This window comes from Rhinopithecus roxellana, chromosome 9, assembly GCF_007565055.1.
Source record: "Rhinopithecus roxellana isolate Shanxi Qingling chromosome 9, ASM756505v1, whole genome shotgun sequence".
NCBI lineage: Eukaryota > Metazoa > Chordata > Mammalia > Primates > Cercopithecidae > Rhinopithecus > Rhinopithecus roxellana.
Genome location: NC_044557.1, coordinates 84,922,244 through 84,940,689, shown reverse-complemented (window position 1 = coordinate 84,940,689; position 18,446 = coordinate 84,922,244). Strand labels below are relative to the sequence as shown.

The 18,446-nt window shown below is 54.4% G+C and overlaps 1 protein-coding gene across 2 annotated transcripts in view; it reads right to left on the bottom strand.

Moving 5' to 3' along the window:
- SLC45A4 (solute carrier family 45 member 4) overlaps window positions 1-8,028 on the bottom strand; it is a 98,350-nt gene extending 90,322 nt beyond the window's left edge. For both annotated transcript variants that reach the window (XM_030937619.1, XM_030937621.1), the window contains exon 1: window positions 7,794-8,028. The gene's annotated coding sequence lies outside the window, so the exon portion shown is untranslated. The remainder of the gene's footprint in view (window positions 1-7,793) is intronic.
- Window positions 8,029-18,446: the final 10,418 nt, after the last annotated feature.

Here is an 18,446-nt window from a genome sequence, read left to right as displayed (position 1 = left end):
GAGACCAGCTGCCCCGCTGCAGAACAGGCACAGCGATGCCCCTGCAGGAAGAAGGGCAGAGCAGGGTGACCCGATTCCTGCCAGGCAAAAACCTCTAGCAAATCTAAAGTCTGGCCATGTTAGTCTTCTCTGCTTCTAACACATCTTTCTGTCGCATTAAAATTTAACCCAAGGCACAATTCCACAGGCTTACTATTTTAGCCCAACCAAATAAAAATGCTGCAACATACTTACTCATGAAATGGTTCATCTTCTGCCCTTCAACATAGCACATTTAGAAAACATGTAATTAAATAGTAAAGCTTAATACAGAGCAGCACGGGTACCATGATTTGACGAAGTGGCACGGGCCTTACCTGTGGACTAAGCGCGGTAGCACCACAAGTACCCTGTGCAAACACAGGAGCATCCTGAGAGGGCCTCCGGTGTGGGGAACTCAGAGCCGCAAGGTCCCCATAAACGCCTTCCTAAAACTGGACTGCCTGAGAAGCTGCCGTGGAGAGAGTCCCAGTGCCCAGGGAGCCCCCACCTCCACCCTACCTGCCCCGCCTAGACAAGAGGAAAGGCACTCTTCCCAGGGAATGTTCCAGCAACAGAGGTGTACCTGGTACCAAAACAGTTCAATTATCCCTTTAATTAAGGTACCTTAAATGGGCCCCGCCCCCCAGCTCGAGACCTCCTTCCAACATATTTTTATTTTGTGCATTTAGTAATTGTTTATCAAGATCAATGATATTTATGCTTCTGTGATCAATTCTGTACTGATAATTACAATGACAAAAAACATTCTTCTGGATTATGTTAACATAGACTAATGATCACAGAAATGTTTTAAATTGCAATATATATATACTTTTGTCACAGAGAAGTATGGAGAACAGTCCATAGTTTGGTGCGGTGGCTCACACCTGCAATCCCAGCACTCTGGGAGCCTGAGGCAGGAGGGAGGGTCACTTGAGGCCAGGAGTTCATGACCAGCCTGGGCAACATGGTGAAACTCTGTCTCTGCCAAAAGCACAAAGAAAAAATTAGCTGGGCATAATCCCAGCTACCTGGAGGGCGGTGGTGGGAGGATCACTTGAGCCCGGGAGGTCGAGGTTGCAGTGAGCCATGATCGCACCACAGGACTCCAGCCTGGGGGGCAGAGTAAGACCCTGCCAAAAAAAAAAAAAAAAAAATCATCCTGGGCAACACAGTGAGACCCCATCTCTGCAAAAAATAAAAATAAAAACTAGCTGGGCACAATGGCATACACCTGTGGTCCCAGCTACTCAGGAGGCTGAAGAGACAGAATTGCATGGACCTAGGTGGTCAAGGCTGTAGTGAGCCCTGATCCCACCACTGCACTCCAACCTGGGTGACAGAGGGAAACACTGTCTCAAAAAAGGAAAAAAAGAATGAGGGATAAAAGGACTTTCAAATGGAGCAAACATACAAGTTCACAAAGAAAAAATATGACATGTCAAGACTGTTAAGAACGGTTTGTTCATTTTGTTAAAGGGTGACTGATGACAGGCATCATTAGGATATTTAACATTGGATACTTTTTAAAAAGCAATCCTAGGGTTACTTTTAAATGCCAACATTATGCTAGAAATTGCATCTTTTGCAGTTGTTTAAAATTAGGACCAAAAAATTTAAATGTCAACTTAAAAATGTGTCTATTGTTTTTCAAATTTTTTTTTTTTTTAAGATGGAGTCTGGCTTTTTCACGCAGGCTGGAGTGAAGTAACGCAATCTCGGCTCACCACCACCACCATCACCACCACCATCACCACCACCACCAACACCATCACCACCACCACCACCACCACCACCACCACCACCACCAACACCATCACCAACACCACCATCACCATCACCACCACCATCACCACCAACACCACCAACACCATCACCACCACCACCATCACCACCACCACCACCATCACCAACACCATCAACACCACCACCACCATTACCGCCACCGCCATCACCACCGCCACCGCCATCGCCATCACCACCACCACCCACCATCACCACCACCCACCACCACCACCACCACCACCACCACCACCCACCCACCTCCCCTCACCGCCCCCCTGCCCGGTTCAAGCCATTCTTGTGCTTTAGCCTCCTAAGTAGCTGGGATTACAGATGTGTACCACCACACCTGGCTAATTTTTGTATTATTAGTAGAGATGGTTTTGCCATGTTGGCCAGGCTGGTCTCGAACTCCTGACGTCAGGTGATCCACGTGCCTTGGCCTCCCAAAGAGCTAGGATTACAGGTATGAGCCACCGTGCCAGGCCTCAAAGTTATTTTACGGAACACGTGAGCAAAAATATTTGCAGGCCTCTGCTTGACAGCAATGTAAGTCTAAAAAACATTCCTAACTCACCCATCACTGACAGCAGAAGAGCTGCCTCTGCGACACGCAGGCAGTCCCCCTCCCCCATGTCTAACAAGCTCTTAATACGCGATTTCATCTCCAGCGTGGAGATGTCAAATCACTCCCCCTTGAAAAACTTAAAAAAATTCCCTTCCCATATACCAAACCAAAAACCATGTTCTTGAATAAATGTATTTCCCTAAAATGATGACTAAATTGTTGGTGACAAGGAACTTAATCGTTGTTTTCTGGACTTAAAATGTCTTTTTTTTCTATTTTTATTTTTTTGAGACAGGGTCTCACTCTGTTGCTCCGGCTGGAGTGCAGTGTGGGTGTGATCTCCCCTCACTGCAGCCTGGACCTCCTGAGCTCCAGCAATCCTCCAGCCTCAGCCTCCCGAGTAGCTGGGACCACAGATGTGAGACACCGCATCCGGCTAATTTTTTTGTATTTATAGACACAGGGTTTTGCCATGCTGTCCAGGCTGGTCTCAAACTCCTGGGCTCAGGCAATCTGCCCACCTCAGCCCCGTAAAGTGCTGGGACTATAGGCACGTGCCATCATGCCCGGCTAATTTTTGTATTTTTTGTACAGCTGGGGTTTTGCCATGTTGCTCAGGCTGGCCTGGAACTCCTGGACTCAAGCAATCCTCCTGCCTCAGCCTCTAAGAGTGCTGCGATTACAGGAATGAGCCTCCGTGCCCAGCCTGAGTGATGTCCTAAAATTGTGCAATCAGGGTCATATATGAAAGTAAAATGACCACCACATCTGACCAGGTAAGCACACTGTGTTGATCCCTCTTTATTATCTATTTCAAGGGTTTGCTATGCATTTTTCACTCAAGATGTTCCTTCCTTTGAAACAGGAAAAATGTGGTTACCAGTCAATTCAGGTGGCTCCAGGATTTCAAGGCAGAACCCCAGGAGAAACCTTGGGGCAAACTACAAAAACTCAGAGCAAGTAGCCTAACAGAATCCCAGGTGGGAAGCGACTTTTCAATGCAGCAAATTCAGCACCTCTGGGCCAGAGTTCAGGAATGCAGCTTCCTCTCACTGCCAGCAAACTCTTTCCACAGGTTTAGGAGGATGAAAGTACCGAGACCCAGGTCTGAACAATACCTCCCTCACCAGGGCCTGGGCCCAGCAGAGGTGGGAGGGTAAGATGGCCAAGCTCAATGACTTGAAAGGTTATGCAAATCCCTTCAGCTGCCTCAGGATCCCACTTCTGGACTGGCTGGCACCCTTATTCCTGCGCTGGGGACAAAATGCCCAGCACTACTTCCCACACACACACCCCTGCCCCCCGGGGCTCCCCACAGACTCTGAGAGCGAACTTGTGTTCTGGAGCCCTCACTAGACAGGAAGGTGGGCCTTGGGACGACCCTCAAAATAATGCAGCTGCAGCCCAGCCCCTCTCACTTAAGAGAAATCCCACCAGGTGTGGTAGTATGAACCTATAATCCCAGCAGCTACTTGGGAAGCTGGGGCATGAGGATCACTTGATCCTAGGGGTTTAAGACCTGCTTAGGCAACACAATGAGACCCCTGACTCTTAAACACACACACACGCACGCATGCGCGCAGGCACACACATGCACACACACGCACGCAAAGGAGAGAGACTATAATCCCAGCACTTTGGGAGGCCCAGATGGGCAGATCACTTGAGGTCAGGAGTTCAAGACCAGCCTGCACAACATGGTGAAACCCCATTTCTACTAAAAATACAAAAATTACCTGGGCATGGCGATGTGCACCTATAGTCCCAGCTATTCGGGAGGCTGAGGCAGGAGAATCACTTGAAACTGGGAGGCGGAGGCTGCAGTGAACCAAGATTACACCGCTGCACTCCAGCCTGGGTGACAGAGTGAGACTCTCTCTCAAAAAAACGAAAACAAAGGGAGAGAGAGAACTCCCTCTCCCTCTCACCTGAAGTCCCCAAGCTACACAGCAGCTGAGCCAAAGAGAACTCAGAGCCCTTCTCTCCATCATCAGGGTTTTGTGCTGTTTCCCGAAATCTAACTAGTGGCACCAACAAATGACCCCTACCGACTGCCCCGTCCTTCTGGGGCACTAACACCCACGTCGTCTGAGGTGGGAACAATGGCGACCCACCCACAGCTCTCAAAGGGCCGCTCTATCGAGGGTATGAAACACTAAGCAGGCTATGCAGCTGCCTCTAAGTCTGTAGATGTTTTTAATCTTCTTAAAATGCCTCCTCAAAAAGTCACTTGCCAAGGAGGCCACTTTACAAACACTATGAGGCCTCCACTAGCTGTTTCCCCTGTCACCTCCACCCAAATGGCAAGGGGTTGAAAATGACGATATGACGTGTCAAGCTTCTCTTTCGGCAGGCCCCCTCCTAATCCAGGGTAGAGAAGATTCATTTCCATGAACATTAAAGAGGTCTCCCAGTCCTCTGAAAGTGCCCGATTTCACAAAGGCTTGGTTAGCATTTGATACTGGGGGGAAAAGGCCACTAGGAGCACATTTTGAAAGTTTCACATTTAAAAAGATCCTTGTTCATTGATTTTCGTGGGGTAATTAAGCTAATCTAAACAAGGGGACCTTGTCTAGGAGCGGGTGGGGGAGGTGCAGTCGCTCAGGTCCTCTGCATGAAAACCCACTGCAGACGCCTGCTTTTGGGGTCCTCTCTCACCCCTTCCTTTCTACAAGGCTGCTCTTCAGCTGAGAGGTTCGCTCCCTCTGGTCAGATCTGTTTCCTGGCTCAGGTGGAGACAACCCTGCCGACGGTGTTTCACTAAGTGCGCCTTTGTAAGCATAATTATGCAGTGATGAAAACCTGGGGAACCTAGGAGGCCAGTGAGGAGCAGTCCTCACCCATTAGCAGGAACGCGGCTTCCAGCATATTCTGGCTCCACAAATTACAGACACGACTCTGCCAGGGGTGTTCCCAAGAAGGGCACTGGCAATTTGGGGTTGTCTGCCACCTACAGTGCTTGTCAGTCACCCTCACTTGGTGTCAGGCCACGAGGCTGTTGGTCACAAACCAGCCCAGCCAGCCACTGGGCGTCGGGGCTCTCGGGAAGAGCGGGAGAGGGCACTTGGATGCACCACAGTCAGAACGCCAATCACAGCCCGAACCCCAGCGCTGCGCTCCGCCGTCCTCCCCACCTCTCTCCTGACAACACAGATACAATCCATTCACCATCGAGCAACCTCAAGATCGGCTGAAATACCTTCCTCCGCTCCTTTCCTCCATCGGGAAAGGGGGGAGCTGCCGCTGCCGCAGCCCTCTCCTTCCCTGCAGATCTGCGAGGCGGGCTGGGAGGGATCTCAGGGCTCACGGAAAGGAGGCAGAATCCGGTTTACAGGCTTGCTCCGCCCCTCCCCCACCCCCTCCTCTCCAATAAGCAAAGTTAGAGGGTGTTACAAGCTGCAAGACACCTTGGAGCTCACCCAGTCCAATCTCTGATGGGCTTTCACGATGTAGCAAGGGCCAAAGCTGCAGCACGCATCTCGGCAGGGCAGCAGGCCACTCCCCCCACAAGCCCCGGGAGGTGGCCCTGGGCAGCCTCCCCCCTCCCCGCCCTGTGAACACCTGGACCACAAAAATACACCTTTAAATACCCAGTATGTATTTCAAACACATTTCAAACGATTTGCTTCTTTCCTTTACAGCCACTGCCACAAAAACAATTAGCCTGAATGGGTGTGAAATCCTTAATGTGTAAGACGACCTAGATCCCCAGCCTCTCTAAAAACACGAGTTCTTAACCGCGCCTGAGTCTCCTCCACCCGGAACCTGCACGACTGCCTCTCATCCTCAAGTGGCTTCTACAAAACCTCTCCCAAGCATTAAATAATCTCTGTTTGATCTTTTAACAATAATTCAAACCTAGCAGAAAAGTGAGGATATCATACATTTATTTAAAGGTCGGTGTTACCTGCTCTGATCCCCATGTGTTACACTCCCTGACCTGTACACCAATACTCCAGCTTTCTGTTTTCTTACTTTTTCCTAAAGCCAGCACAAAACAGCAGAAGGAAAAGATTCCTACCACACTCTACCTGGCTGCCAATGACACAGGAAGGATGAGACCGTCTGGGGAATGGAAGCGCAGGGCGCTCTCGGTAATGCCAGGCAGATGCAGTGGCGCTTTTCCCCAGCAGAAATGGGCTTCAATTCAGAATCTGCCAGCCCACAAGAATCATCTGACCCCATAACAATGACTTCAATCACTCATCTGGTAAACCCTCCTCGCTCCGGGTCCTACACTGGAAAAGACAGCCCAATAACAATAATAAAAACGACAAGCCCCGTTTTGCTGGAGTCAGCTGAGATATCAGATGGAGGTCAGTGGCTAGGTCTGTGAACCTGAAGCCACACTCCATCAGTGACCCGCACTGGAGAGACAAAAAACCTCAGGCTCCTTAGGAGGTCAAGCGGCCCCTTCCCAGCCCTCCTTAGCCCCCGCCTTCAAGAATCATTCTGAATAGCTAACCAGGAGGCTGGGCCCCGTGTGGATCCGCCTCCGCTGGAAAAGCCTCTGCTGGATGTGCTCCAATCCAGAGCAGGATACCTGGGGGAGGAACGGGTTAAGCTCAAAGGGGAAAGGGGCAGCGGGTGCTGAGACGCAAAGGTGAGGAGACTTCCACAGAGCAGGGACTCTGGGCCTGGATGAACTGATGCCCTGGCCTCTTTCCTCCAGGGACAAGGTCGGCCTCAGAAAATCAAGGTATCTTCAAAGGGACACAACGGAGCACAGTGCCGATGAGACCGGGGCAGAGCCACAGTCTGGCGGTGCAGGCTGGGGGTCCGAGGTGGGGAACACTGGCTAGCAGAGCTGAGAGGGGCGTGTGTGCACTGGGGAGAGCGAAAGGAGGGGAAGAAGAAGGGGAGGGGGAAGGGGAAGAAGGAAGTGTGCTCGGTTGGGAGGACCGGTCCAGACAGGGGAGAGGGGGCCACTTCGCGAGTGGTGGTGGATCACTGGTTGAATTCTCAGAAGTTAGAGACAGCAGGCAGCGGTTAGGAGGACAGGACAGGGTCAGGACCAGGAGTTAGAGGCGCCAGGCTCCTCTCCGGGTAGAGAAATCCGAGGAACTGGGGGCGGGGAGGACTGATGGGTGCGAAAGGGGGCCGGGTCCAAATGAAGGCGCGCGCTCCAGGGTGGGGGCCGGGGTGGGAGGATCAGGGAGGCTGCAAGGCTGGGGACCAGGGCAGGTGCAAACCGAAAAGAGGAGGCGGGAAGGAATGGGGGAACCCTGAGGAGCCAGCGCAAGCCGGGTGGGGGCAGGTCCCCTCCCCCGGAGAAGGTGCGGGGCTGCGGCTGCCGCGCGGACCCGACCTGGAGGCCGAGGCCGTGCGGGAGGTGGGGGTGGGGAGGCGGCAGGTGCCCGGCGCCCAGGTGCGAGGTGCAGAGGGCTGCGAGGCGGGCGGCTGCGGGCGGCAGGCCACTCACCTGTCTCCTCCGGCCGGGGCCGCGGGGGCGGCGGGGCGGCCGGGCCGGGCCGGGCAGGGGCGACGGGGGCGCGGAGCCCCGGGCGCACCGGGGTCGGGAGGCGGCGGCGGGTCCGGGCGGGGGCTGCTCCCTCGGCCGGCCGGCCGGGCGGTCAGTCAGTCACCGACGCGGGCGCGGAGGGAGCGCTGCGAGGCTGCGGCCGGCGCGCGGAGACAACGCCGCTTTATCGGGTCGGAAACAGCCGCTCCGCGCCGCTTCCGCTGACGCAGCGCCGGCCCCTGCGCCTCATGACTATGCAGCACCCGCCGCCGCGGGACGGGGATTCGGAGGGCGGGGTCTGCGCCGCGCGCGCCCATTGGCCTCCTCCACCGCCCACCCCGCCCCCGAACGGCCGCCCCGCCCCCCGCGCCCCCTGCCCCGCCCCCGCGCTCCATGGCTCCCGCCCCCGTCTAGCCATGGCCCCGCCCCCGGCCCTAGCCCAGCCCCGCCCCCGCCCTCCTCCCGCTACGCCCCCGGCCCCGGCCCCTCCGCACCGAGCGTCCGCCCCCTCCTCCCTAAAGAGCTGGCCTCCAATCCACCCTGTCCCTCTCCGCAGCCGCAGGAGGTGGCCGCCGCCCGTCCCCACCTTCTCTCCCCGCTCCTCTCGCACCTCTCTCGCAGAGGTGTCCGGCTAGCCGCGAGGCCCCGTACCCCGGCAACACAGCCCCTTGGCAAGCACCCTCCCGCCCCCTCCGCTCCGGCCCGAGGCGCGGCGAGGTGGGCACCACCCAGGTGCTGCAGCCTCTCCTCCGCTGCAGGAGAAAATTCTCCTGTTTTCCCCTCCCTGGCACCCTCCGAAGACCTCCTGCCTGGTCCTGGGCCACCCCCGTCCCCAACTGACCCAACGCCCCGCACTCTGCGGGACCCCTCTCCAGCCTGGAGAGCAGGACGGGACGAAGACCCGACCCAGAGCTTCCTGGAGGCTGGGCCTCCCTCTCAGGTCTGGCCCTTGCCAGGGGCACTGATCCGTCTCTCCCCACGTGTAGAAGGGCCACAATCCCTAGGGCGGGCTGCTGGGAAACCCCATCAAGACAAAGTCTGGGGAGGTGACTTTAACAGACAGATGTGATGGGCTGAGGCCAACCCTGTTAATGTCCCAGCCCTGTGCCCTTGCCAGGGTTTAAGTGGCTTTGGAGGGATTACTTCATTTCTCCGAATCTTGGTGTCCTCATCTGTAAAATAGAAATAGTAAGATACATCTCACCCATTGCTAAAGGAATTTAGAAGTGAAGTGCACAGCAGAGTCTCCAAGAGCATCCGAAATGGGAAAATCTGACAATATCAAGTGTTGACAAGGAAGTGGAGCAACTGGAACTCCCAGGCATTGTTGGTGGGGATGCAAAGTGGTACAACTTTCAAAATCTTTTTGAAAGGCCTTGATTACCCAGCAATTCTGCTCCTAGATACACACCTAACATCATGTTTCTGTTGATAGCAGCACTGTTTATAATTGCCCCAAACTGGAAATTACTGAAATGCTCATCAGCCATTAAATGGATACATAAATTGTGATATATTCACACAGTGGAATGACAGCAATGACAGTGAATAATTGACAACTACACACAACAACATGGATGACTCTCACAAATGATGTTGAGGAAAAGGAGCCAAAGGATAAAAAGCCATATATGTTTCCATGTGGATAAAGTGGTAGAATGTGTATATGGGTGTAGCAGTCATGATAGTGGTTACCCTTGGAGGGAGGGGTGCCAGAGCCAGGAAGCAGAGCACAGAGGACGTGTCTGGGCACTGGCTGTGTTCTGTGTCTTGGTCTGAGTGCTGGTTGCAGTGTGCTCAGTTTGTGATGACTTTTCCAGCTGTGCAGTCAAGATGCATGTGCCTGCTGGGCACAGTGGTTCACGCCTGTAATTCTAACAGTTTGGAAGGCCAAGGAGGGTGGATTGCTTGAGCCCAGGAATTTGAGACCAGCCTGGGCAACATGGCAAGACCCTATCTCTGTTTAAATAAATAAATAAATAAAAGATGTGTGTGTTTTTCCATGTGTATGCACTATCTCAACAGAGGGTTAATAAGTACATCAATGATCTGTAGACAGAGAGTCCAAAGCAGCATCGGACACATCGTGAGTGCTCAACCAGTACATCTGCTTCCCTGGTGATTTTTATTTCAATGGCCAAAGGATGGCGGCAGCGGCAATTCTAGCTGTGCTGTGAGCCAACTGTGTGAGCTGGGCACCTACGTAACCTCCCTGAGTCCTCTTCTGTAAGTGAGCATTCTAATAGTACCTAGTTCACAAGTTGTCATGAAGCTTAAACAAAATAGCAAAACAATGCTTTTAAAAATGACAATACAATCAGGAGGACAGAATAGGCAAAGACTTTGTTTATTCACAAATTGCTGGTATTGATTGAATTGTCTTCATTATCATTCATTCAGTAACCAACTACTGAGTGTGTGCCTACTATGTGCCACACGCTTTGCCAGGTCCTAGTACTGGAGCTGGGAACATGATCCCATCTCTCTCCTTAAGGAGCACATGGTGGGGTACATACCAACCATGGTAGCCATGGAGCCCAGCGTAGGGTCAGCCTTATAGTAGGCGCTCCATAAATATTTATTGGGGCTGGGCATGTTGGCTCATGCCTGTAATCCCAGCACTGTGGGAGGCCGAGGTGGTGGATTGCTTGGGCTCAAGAGTGCTAGACCAGCCTGGGCAACATGGTGAAACCTCATCTTTATTAAAAATACAAAAATTAGCTGTTTGGGGCAGTGTGCACCTGTGGTCCCAGCTACTTGGGAGGCTGAGGCGGGAGAATCACTTGAACCTGGAAGGCAGAGGTTGCAGTGACCTGAGATCGCACCACTGCACTCCAGCCTGGGCGATAGAGTGAGACCCCATCTCAAAAACAAAAAAGTTTCTAGAAGAGTAACTGAATGCAAGTATAGAAGTGTATGCACCAGGCTGGCAACATAGCTAGGCCCCATCTCTACAAAAAATTCAAAAATTAGCTGGGTGTGGTGGCGCATGCCTGTAACCCCAGCCACTCGGAAGGCTGAGGCAGGAGGATCACTTGAGCCCAGGAGTTCAAGGCTACGGTGAGCTATGATTGTACCACTGTGCCCCAGCCTGGATGACAAAGCAAGACCCTGTTTCAAAAAAAAAAGAATGGAAGTGTAGGCATGAAGTTTCATGTGAATGAAACTTAGAAGGCAGTTTCTAAGCCTGAAATGTGGAAACATCCAATTAATTTATTTCTATAACCTGGAGTTAAACAGAGATCAGAGTAAGGTTAAGAAAAAGTATATCCGCCGGGCGCAATGGCTCAAGCCTGTAATCCCAGCACTTTGGGAGGCCGAGACGGGCGGATCACGAGGTCAGGAGACCGAGACCATCCTGGCTAACACAGTGAAACCCTGTCTCTACTAAAAAATACAAAAAAAAAAAAAAAAAATAGCCGAGTGAGGTGGCAGGGGCCTGTAGTCCCAGCTACTCGGGAGGCTGAGGCAGAAGAATGGTGTAAACCTGGGAGGCGGAGCTTGCAGTGAGCTGAGATCCGGCCACTGCACTCCAGCCCGGGCGACAGAGCGAGACTCCGTCTCAAAAAAAAAAAAAAAAGAAAAAGTATATCCCCATTGTGCAAGCACCTCAACGTGTGTGTACATGCGTGTGTGTGCATGTGTGTGTACATGCGTGTGTGTACATGCGTGTGTGTGCATGTGTGTGTACGTGCGTGTGTGTGCATGCGTGTGTGTGCATGTGTGTGTACCTGCGTGTGTACATGCGTGTGTGCATGTGCGTGTACATGCGTGTGTGCATGTGTGTACCTGCGTGTGTGCATGTGCGTGTGTGTGCATGCGCATGTGTGTGTGCATGTGTGTGTACCTGCGTGTGTGCATGTGTGTGTGCATGTGTGTGTACCTGCGTGTGTGTACATGCGTGTGTGTGCATGTGCGTGTGTGCATGCGTGTGTACCTGCGTGTGTGTGCATGTGCGTGTGTGTGCATGCGTGTGTACCTGCGTGTGTGTGCATGTGTGTGTGTGTGCATGTGTGTGTACCTGTGTGTGTGTGCATGTGCGTGTGTGTGCATGTGCATGTGTGTGTGCATGCCTGTGCAGGAGGGCAGTGGCAGGGCCACCCTGCAGCACTCTTTCCCAGCCTACCCGGCCAGTGCCTCATCCCACCTGCCACCACCAAGACGGGTGAGATGTGTCCGTGGCTTGTGGCCCCACTGTCCAGCTGCCCATGGAAGCCTGGGAATGGAATCTTCAGGGCCCCCACACATCTTTGCCCCACTCCACCCCCTCCTTAAATGACTGGTTCCCCAGTCCTGTGAGGAGAGAGCTTAATACAGGGGAAGCCCTCTTGCCCAGGGGTCAGAAAGACATGGACTCTGGCCTGGCTCTGAAGCAGGCGTGCCTGGGCCCTTAGCTGTCATGGGTGTGTGACCTGTGTAATCACACATATCCAGTGCTCAGAATAGCTCCACGCTTGGCTTAGCGCTCTGCTGTTGCCATCTTTAAATGCTTCACAGCTTTGAAGAAGGGCCCCACAAATGCTGTGGCAAATCCTGCGTCTTTGTGAGCACGACAACCCCCCGCACCGATGCTGGGGCGAGTCCAGGGTGTGAGGCCTTCATTGCTGCTTAGGTGCCAACCTTGTCTTCTCCATGCCTCACCGGGGGATGCCTCGGAGCGGGGCCAGGCCCCTCTCATCCCCAGCCCTCATGTGTGCACACCTTCCTGTGAGATGGATGTCATCCTCCAGAGGAGGAAGCTGCGACAGGGGTTGTTGGACCCTGCAGCTGCACAGCTGATAGGAGACAGAGCTGGGATTTATACCGGGGTCATATCTGGTTAGTTTAGGTGAACAGGCTGAATGAATGAATGCGTGCATGATGTCCGTGAACACACCCATCTTACCACTGCTGGACATCATTCCCTTCCTCTCCTTCTCTGTGCCTCATAAATGAAGGGGAAAGAACCTGTTTGGTGCAAAATGTCCACATCCCACAAACAAGCTGTGACCTACTCCAAGCCAGAGGTCAGCTGGTAGCCTCCTGTGGACAACTCCTACCTTGGCTGAAAAGACAAGCTTCCCCTCTTCGGACCTTGTGGCGAACATGCTGGGCCATGGGAGAGAGGTAGAAGGTGCTCCACACAACACGTAAACCGAGAGAGAAGGAGAAGGAATGAAGGCCACTCAGACTTCTCCAGCCCCTACCCTCAGGTTCCCCAGCCCTCTGTCCACCTTACCATTGCACAGACAAAAAACCAAGGCTCAGAGGTAGCGTGACTTGTCTGAGCGGCCTCTCTTCCCAGGAAGAGCAGGAGGGCTTCCGGGCAGGAAGCCCCCAAGGAGGTGGAGGCTAAAGGGCTGGTGAGGCATGCGGGTGCCAGCAGAGCCCGCGGGCGCCGGGAACTCCACATTCCTGGCAGGCCTGGCAGGTCCCCCCTCCCCTGGCTCTCTCCTCTGTCACACCAGGTGACTGTCTGTGCCACCCTTTTGAGCCCACCCCCGGACCTTTGCATTTGCCATTTTCTCTTCTGTGAGTGTCCCTGGTGCTCTCCTGCCATGAGAAAGTGTCTGAGAGCAATAACCATTAATCCCAGTTCGAAAGGAAAGGGAGGGAGGTGGTACGTATGGAAGCCCTCCATGAACTGGCTCCAATTTTACTATGATTCAGACAACAACCCGCCTTCAACCGAGGGCCTGCTGTGCTCCAGCTGCCCTCCACCCCTGCCCAGCTTCCTTAATGAAGGGAGGCACAAGATTCTCTCCAGAGACTGCAGCCTACACAGTGGTGGGGCGGGGCGGCAGGGCGGGGGGCAAGTAGGTGGGCCCCGAAGAGGGAGGAAAGAGAGGGGACGAGCTGAAGCAGCGTCCCAGCCAGACAGTCCCTTAGTGACACCTCCTGTGCTCCTTCACAAATCTTTTATCTTTTCAAAGCAACAAACACGTTTTTAAACAAACTCGTTCACAAAACCCCAACATGTCAATTAGCATGCTCATGTGTCGCCAGGTGTTCCTAAGACACTGCCCCGCTTGGCTCTCGCTGTTAGGGTGCTGATGTTCAGGCTGTGTCTACTTGTCCTGCCAGCGTCTTCCCTCCCGCTCCACCCCTTCCCCAGGAGCAGCCTCTGCTTAGGTGTGGCTAAGGGCGGGGGAGCAGAGTTCTAGCTTACTGAGTGACCTTGGAGAAAATACCTAATCTCTGCGAGCCCCAAGGCAAAATGGAGAGGGCGTGAGCTCTGCAGAGGGTAGGGACCAAAGCCCTGGGAGGCAGGTGGGGGGGTCCACACCCCTCAGGTCCTGGAGGGGTGCCCTGAGGGGACCTGAGACCCTAAAGGGCATGTGCCCACCCAGTTTCCTGGGCAGCCAAGGGCTTTCAGGGCAGCCTCAGGGCCGGGCCATGAATCCAGGTCGGAACCTCCAGGTTCTTGAACTGGCTCAAGAGCAGTGGGCTTCTGGGGTCCCACAGCTTCTCCTCCTGGGGTCATACGGCTGCCCGGGGTCATATGGCCACCTAGGGGCCATGTGGCATCCTACGATGTGAGCTCCTTGGGGTCACGTGGCTACCTGAAGGCATGCGATTGCCCACAGTCGCAATCACCAGGAGTCACATAGCTACCTGGTGACAGAGTGATCTAGCCACTCGGGGTCATACCCCAGGTCACATGGATACCTGGGGCCACACGGCTGCAGATACTGGTGTGTCTCATTGGAAGTTCAATACAATCCCGGTCATTCCACTGCTTCTGTGTCCTGGTGAGCCCCCTCCCTTCCCTGAGCCTCAGTTTCCTCATTGGTGAGGTGGACAGAATCTTTGTTTCTCTAGCACAAAGGACTGTAGGAGAGGATTATGTGAGCAAATGATGGTGCAGGGCCCAGTGGAGGTCATTTACTAGGAAGAGCTCATCAGTGACCGCAGTGCCAGGAGAGGGCAGCTGCCCAGGACTGGCTGTGGCTGTCAGCACAGTGCTGTCCTCCAGGACTGGGCAGACCCTGAAGATTCCCCAGAAGAGACTGAGGCAGGTTTTCACTAAAGGGCATTCCCCACATGGGCCCGCCCTGGGCAAAGGCCAGGTTTCAGAAGCACGAGAGGGGTGAGGGCCTGGGGCAGGCTCCACACCTGCCCGGCAGCGGGATGTGCACGCTTGCGGCTCTGCTATGCCTTTCTCTGTAGCTGTCTTATATCTCACAATGAAACCTGGAAAATAAGTCAACACGATCAGACACTGACTTTGTCCAGGTTTGAGGGGCCTCAGCATTTGGCCTCTTTCCTGGGGAGGTCTTTAAGCCACCAGATGGGGGTCTTACAGAGCTCCTTGAGGCCCGTGTGTGGGGCATAATGGGGCGGGGCTGAGAAATTTGATCTAGAGCCTAGTGGGGCAGGCTGGCTAGTGCTTGTTCAGCTGGGCCGGTCAGGGCCCAGATAATGATGCGGATCAGTTACCACAAGGCTCTGAAGCCAACTGGGCCCCTGCCTGATCACAGTAATCTCGTGCTGACAGCAGCCCTGCCCTGGGTGCCGTTAGATTCCCCATCTGCTAGAAGAGGAAACTGAGGCACAGAGAGGGGAGGTAGCAGGCCGAGGGTCACGTAGTGAGTCAGTGGCTGTGCGCCAGGGTTTGAACCCAGGCCATCTGGCTCTGAGTCCTCGTGCCCCCTTGCACAAGGTCACGAGGCCTGCCAGGGGCTCCTAGACTGTCAGAGTGTGGAGTGGTTGCTGCATCTGCCGGCATCTCTAGCCCACCTCTCAGGATGGGGAGGAAGGGCAGGGCCCAGTACAGGGGCTGGCGCTGGAGCCATAGCCATGAACCAAGTGACCAGGGAGACCTGGAGAGGAGGCAGGGAGGCAGCCACCCAGGGCAGCCAGCAGATTGGGGCAGCCAGCAGGTTGTGGCATCTGGCACAGCTTTTCACATTGAAGGGTAAAGGCAGGTGATGTCTGGGGTCACCCCACCCAGGGACCCTGGGGCAGGCCCCATCTGCTGATGGCACCAGGGCAGGGTGGAGCCCAGGGTAAGCCTCCCTCCCAGACATCGCCTCCAGGCCACGGTCCTCAGCCCACCTTCGTCTCCAGACTCCCACCCCTGCCCCTGCTCAGTCAGCAGCCCCCTCAGCCCTCTGGGTTGGCTCTCCCTTTTCCTGGGTTTGCTTACACTGCTCATCCTGCTGGTAGTGCCCAGCTTTTCCCTTGGGTCTGCCTGTCCTATGTGTCCTCCTCCAGGAAGCCCTCCTAGACCACCCCAGCTCTCAATAATTCCTGCCTCCCCCAGCACATAGCAAAAATAAAGCCCACCTAAGCTTTAAGTCCTGAATCATCATTTAAAGAATCACCTGTACTTTACAACATGCTTTTCCTGTCCACAGTCTCATTGGAGCCTCTGAGCAGACCTGTGGAGTCAGTTCTTGTCTTCCCTTACAGATGGGGGCCTAAAAGGCGAGGGCAGGGCCAGAGCTCACCTGGGGTGTCACTGCACCAATAGGTAATACTCACTGAGACCTGCCCGGGTGCCAAAGGCTGGCCTATGTGATTTCTAATCATTCATTCGTTCATTCACTCAGTCACTAAACATTGACTGAGCACCTGCTCTGCTCCAGGCACCCTGCCACAGATGCTAGGGAGGCCACACCTCCTCGAATCTGCATTCCCGCCAAGAGACGGCCAAGGAGCAAGGAAGCAAGTGACATGCAGTAAGCTGGCCAATGACAGCTGCTGTGGAGATGCAGGGAAGGGGGCAGGCGGACTCCCCCTTGAAGGGGACTTTGAGGAGGGGCCTGAAGGAAGAGAGGGAATGGGCAGAAGAGTTAGCTTGGTCTCTCAGTGGGAGTAGGACACCCCCTACCCCACCATCAGGCACAGTAGTGCTGCTCTGAGCCCCTTGCTGCAGTTCTCCTGGCCCTGCCAGCCAGCCCCCTTCCAGCCCCAGCTGCCTTCAACCCGCTGCCCTCAGCTGTGAGCACTATGTGGGTGGGCTGTAGCTCACCTTGTCCATCCCTGGGTCCCTGGTACACAGTTCACAACTTGCAAAGGAATGGACAAGAAAGGAGTGAATGAGCGAGCGTGCCTGGCCGGGCTCCCGGCTGCATCTTGTCTAGGGTACAGGTGGGTGCGGGCATGTGCCCTCCCCTAGGAGGAGGCCCTGTAGGAAACGGCATGCCCTGGAGAAACTAGTGGAAATGGGGCGCATCCCAGTTCTGATGCTCTCCTGTTCACTCACGCGCTCATGCGTTCCTGCGTTCACGCACGCATGCATTCATTCATGCATCCTCCCATTCTGCAAGAAGCGCAGGTGGTCAGGGTCCCATGGAGTGTGAGGCAAAATGGATAAATTTCCTGCTCTCAAGGGCGTCACGTTCAAGAAACATAGCAATAAATACATAGTGGAAGACCGGGTGGTACTAAATACACAAAGAGGGCAGAGCAAGGAGGGTGTTGCTATGGATAGCAGGTGGCCAGGAAAGCCCCCCGAGTGGGGTACAGGAACCCCAGGAGGGTCTGAGCAGAGGAGGGACTCAGGGATCTTGGTGTTTTAAAAAGGCTCAGGCTGCTGCTGAGGGTGGCTGGAGGGCACAGGGCATGGGATGCTTCTTGACAATTCAGGGAGCTGATGGCTGCAGGCAGGGTGCTGGCGGTGGAGGAGCCGTGGCTGGATTCTTGGTAAACATTGAAGCTGCAGGGCACAATCACTGGAGGGCTGGGAGTAGAACGTGACTGTAAAAGCTTGCATAAGCCTCCTGGAGCCTCAGTTTTCTCACCTGTGAAGTGGGGTGCTAGTACCTCACTGCCAAGGCCCAGTGAGAAGAAACCAGGGAAAATGTGGTTGTGAAGCCAGCCCTCGTTGGCTCAGCAAAGCCTCAATGGGGCCCCATCCATGCTGGGCACTGGTCTAGGCGTGGGTACACAACACCCCACAGGCACTTAACAAACAGTGGTTTCTGCTGGGCATGCTGGCTCATGCCTGTAACCTCAGCACTTGGGAGGGCAAGGTGGGAAGATCAACTGAAGCCTGGGCAACATAGTGAGACCCTGTCTCTACAGAAAATTTTAAAAATTTGCCAGGCATGATGGCACCCACCTATAGTCCCAGCTACTCCAGAAAGTGAGGTGGGAGGATCACTTGAGCTCAAGAGTTGGAGGCTGCAGTGAGCCAGAGGTAATTCCACCACTTTGGGAGGCTGAGGTGGGCAGATCACTTGAGCCTGAAATTTCAAGACCAGCCTGGCCAACATGGTGAAACCCCATCTCTACTAAAAATACAAACAATTAGCTGGGCACAGTGGTGCGCTTGTAGTCCCAGCTACTTGGGAGGCTGAGGTAGGGGAATTACCTGAGCCTGGGAAGTTGAGGCTGCGGTAAGATGAGACTGCACCACTACACTCCAGCCTGGGCGATGGGAGTGAGACCCTGACTCAAAAGAAAAAAGCAAAAAGGGGGGTGGGATAGGGCAATGCTGAAGCCAAAAGCGACGGGGGCCACAGTAACTGGGTGTGGCAGGGCATCCTGGGTCAAGGGTGGCAGCCTGTTAGGCAGCTGCCCATGGCAGGGTTGCTACTGTCTGGCCCTGAGGCGGGAGAGCCCAAGAGAAGTTGCCCGGGGTGCCTGAGGTCTGGAGCCAGGAACGCAGGCTGCAGAGAGGGCTGA